The sequence below is a fragment of the Lepisosteus oculatus genome, chromosome 16 (genome assembly GCF_040954835.1).
Source record: "Lepisosteus oculatus isolate fLepOcu1 chromosome 16, fLepOcu1.hap2, whole genome shotgun sequence".
In the NCBI taxonomy this organism is placed as follows: Eukaryota; Metazoa; Chordata; class Actinopteri; order Semionotiformes; family Lepisosteidae; genus Lepisosteus; species Lepisosteus oculatus.
The window spans coordinates 18,676,313-18,680,308 of NC_090711.1; the positions used below are offsets into that span (position 1 = coordinate 18,676,313).

At 49.4% G+C, this 3,996-nt stretch overlaps 1 pseudogene; it reads left to right on the forward strand.

Moving 5' to 3' along the window:
* The first annotated feature begins 305 nt into the window (after positions 1 to 305).
* Positions 306 to 481, forward strand: LOC138223438 (U2 spliceosomal RNA; annotated as a pseudogene).
* Positions 482 to 3,996: the final 3,515 nt, after the last annotated feature.

A 3,996-nucleotide genomic window follows, 5' to 3' on the forward strand; every position in this document is an offset into this window, starting at 1 on the left:
AATGAGCGTATTGTAAGGTTGGGAATGAAGTTTTTAATTTGCATAATGGGATTATGGAGATGAGCGGGGTTTGGGGTTATGTAGTGGTATTTGAACAGATTTGTTTTGTGTTATGATTTTGTGTTGTAACAATTTTGTTGATAAATTGAATGGGAATTATTGTTAGAAAAAAGAAGTGCTTAACGGATAGATTGGTTTTGTATTATGTTTGGGTTTGTGTTATAAGGTTGGTTGTTTTTGGGTTATGACTAATGTGTATTTTGGTTGTTTGTGATTTGTGATTTGTTTATGTTTATATTTGAAGGTTTGCTTTTTGTAATAAAAAAAATCTGTTCTTATCAGTTTAATATCTGATACGTCCCCCATCGGGGGACCACATATTAAACGGATTTTTGGAACAGGGAGCTGGATCAGGAGCTTGCTCCGTCCTGTCCACGCATCGGCCCGGTATTGCAGCGCCTCCGGGAGCGGTGCACCACCTTCTCTCAGCGGTGAAAAGACAGACGTAGCAAGCAAGCAAGCAAGCAAGCAAGCAAGCAAGCAAGGTGGACTGGAGCTCCTTCTTCTCCGGTCTCGTCTCTCGTCCATCTGTGTGTCTCTGTGTCTGTCTCTCTCTCCCCCTCCCCATCTCCGTCTCCGTTCCCGTGCTCCCTCTGTGCGCTTTCCCGCGTCTCGACTCTCTCGGCAAGCAGGCCGGCCCCCCTTTCGACAGCTGGGCGTTTTCCCTCCAAAAAACTTAGTATATCCACCTTTCTTTTTTTTCGGCAGGCAGGCGTGTGTGCGTGCGCGTGTCCCCGTCCCTCCCTCCCGAGAGAGAGTTGCCCCTTGCCGCTGCCCGCAGGTGCTGGCGCTCGGCTTTTGCTTGCAGCTGGTTGGGCAGAGCTGCTGGAAGCTAAGGAGGCTGGGCGGCTGGTGCCCCCTGCAGCTGCGGTCGTTGTCGGGCCGTTGACAGAAGATCAAAGAGCAGGGCCCCCGCCCGGGACTGGCAGGAAGGCAGGCAGGCAGGCAAGAGAGAGGGGGAGTAGAGTCCGGCGGCAGGCCTCTGGCTGCAGGGAGGCCGGCAGCTGCGCGGGTCCCGGGCTCCAGAGGAGTCGGCCTGCGCCACTGTGCGCCAGCGGAACGCCCGCACCTCGGTCCGCGCCTTTGGGGGCATCGCTTCTCGGCCTTTTGGCTAAGATCAAGTGTGTGGCCTGTCCGCAGCTTGCGTCTTAGCCAGGAGAAAGGGAGAGACGGATCGTTTTTTTTTCGGGGAGACTCGAAGTCTTTTTTGCGTGGTGGTTTTTTTCCGGCCATTTTTGAGACGATGGAGGGAGGATTCTTTTCAAGGGAAGGAAGAGTGCGACATGCTGTACGTTTTGTGCTACGAGACGACGGGGAGAAGACGGAGTTCATTTCGAGGGACAAGTTCGAGGATGATGTGATCAGTGATGCTTACAAGACTTCCCGGGTAAGAGATGTTTTGATCTTTCGCTCATCTCAGAGGATCTTGTCAGGAACGTTTGGGCAGTAGTGAACAGAAGGAAAGAGGAAAAACCCTTTGTGGATTATTATGTGGAGCCTTTGTTTGCCAGGGAGTTAAGATCTTTAACAGTGGCAATGTTCAACCCCTATGTGCCTGAGGAAGACAGTCTGTTCTTTGAAGCGCTTTGTGGATATTCGGGGCATAGGGGTAAAGATAATGGACAGGAAAAACTATTGGACAGGGAAGAGGTGTTTCAGAGTGCGTTTTAGAGCGAATGGGTCAGCTCCGGACGGACTTTTGCACCCGCCTGCATCGTTTGAGATAGGCCCCAACAGGGGGTACTTATTTTATTACGGACAGCCCTCGGTTTGCAGGAGATGTAGGAAAGAGGGGCATAATGTGGTGGACTGCAGGGAACGAATCTGCAGAAGATGTGAGGGAGTCGGTCACCTATCTTCAGAATGCAAAGAAGAGAGAAGATGCAATTTGTGCAGAGGTGCAGGGCATGTATTCAAAGACTGTGCTTTACGGAAAAGGACTTTTTCAGAAGTTGTTAGTGGTGCTGCAGGTTTAAGACCAGGTGCTGCAAATGAAGAGGGGAGACGAAGAGAGGTGGATGAAGTTTTGGAAGGTGCGGGCATTATTGGTGGGGAGGCTGACAATGGAAAACCTGGAAAAAAGTGGAAGCTTCTTAAATGAAGGCCAAAAAGGGGAGAAAACTGGAGAAGTGGTGAGAGAGGCAGAAGCAGGGGCGGGGCTAAATGTGCATATGCAGATTGAGCCTACAGACGGAAGCTTTTCTGAAAGGGATGTTTTTTCTGAGATTTCAGAGATGCCAGGGCTAGACCTTTTAAAAGCAGTTGTGAATGAAGTGGGGCAGGAGGTGCAATGTGTCCAGGAAGCAGGTTGGGGAGAGAGGATGGAGGAAGAGGAAGAAGGGCCATCTGTGTCAAAAAGGTCCATAAAGAGGAAGGCACAAGGCTCAGAGGCTTTTAGTGGCTAAAAAGGCAGATAGAGGTACTGAAGATTTATCACTGAGTGATATACCTGTCTCAGAGGCTCTGGGACACCCTGAAGAGGGTGAAGTCCATGATGAGGGACTTGTGTCCCAGTCCGGAGATTGCTCAGTATCTTCAAGAGCTTCTTGCATACCTGAGACGGATGAGAGTAATCAGGCACTTACTGGTGGTGGGGGTGTTCAAGCTGAACAGAAGCTGGGGAGTGAGGAAGGCCTTTGGCTTGACTCAGACCTCCCCAGAGACTTCATCGATCTATGTAAAATGGAATGAGAAGAACAGAGAAGTTCATTGGCCAGCCAGGTTTGAAGAACAGGATCTACAGAAGAAAGGAATTCAACAAGTGTGAGTACGCTGGCAAAGAAGTGAGGCGTATTCAAATATATGGAAGAACCCACTCAGAGATAGGATCAAAAAAGTGCCTTTTCTCTGATTTAGTAAAGCAGTGGAGGAACAATGCTGGGGAGGCAAAGGAAGCCTTTGCTGCGGGGGTATACAGAAAGGAAGGAAGGTATGTGAAAAAGTTAGAGGCCTCATCAGTTTTTTAAAAAAAGTGTGAATGGCAGAACGGAAATGTGAGGTTCCCGAGCAAGGCGGGTGGACTCAAAAACATACCCAGAAGGTTTCCGGGAGTGAAACTCGAGAATGACGGAACCGCCAGGAGAATCACAAAATTGTCTGTGAGTGGTTATCAAGAATCGGAAGTGCGGGACGCTTACATAGCGGCGATGGCCATCATAGATAAATGGGAAGAAAAGATGTGGAGTGGCCACTTGTGGCCGTGGAGATCCTTGCGTCGGGCACCGGGGGAAGGCGGTCTTTCGGTTTTTGTGTCTGTCTTTTGCAGGAGGTTCACCTGAAGAGTGGTGGGGATGTGGTTGGTTTTGCGCGTGAGTGGGATAGAGGTGATTCTAGGTGGAGTGTGGGTGGGGTCCACTCATCGGGTGTGGGTGTGTTGATTGGAAATCGGGATGTTTTGGTTGAAGGGAGTGTTGTAGTGGTGCCGGGAAGAGCTTTAAGTGTTGATTTGAGTTTTGGCAAGGGTAACTTTAGAGTTGTGTGTGTCTATGCTCCTGCTGTAAGGTCAATGAGGGCGGACTTTTTTAAGGAGCTGTTCCCATTGTGTGCCACGAATCGGTTTCTGGTTATTGGTGGAGATTTTGATGTTGACCTCATTAATAAGGAAGAGGCAGGGGCAAAGCAGCTGCGCACACTATTGACGTGCTTTAATTTAGTTGATAGTGCAGTGCGATTTCAAGCAAAAGGGGTGGTGCCTACCTGGAGAAACACAGCGGGTGTAGCGAAGCGCCTTGAATATGTTTTTGTATCTAGGGAGGTGGCAGTTGGTGGAGTAACCACTCATCCGGCCTGTCTTTCAGATCATGATATTGTGGAAGTGGATTTGAGCCTGGCAAGAGGAATGTATGGGAAGGGTGTTTGGAGAATGAATGTTGAGATGTTGGAAGAGAGAGAGTATGTGGATCGTATGAGTTTGAATTTGAACAGGTGGCGGGAAGA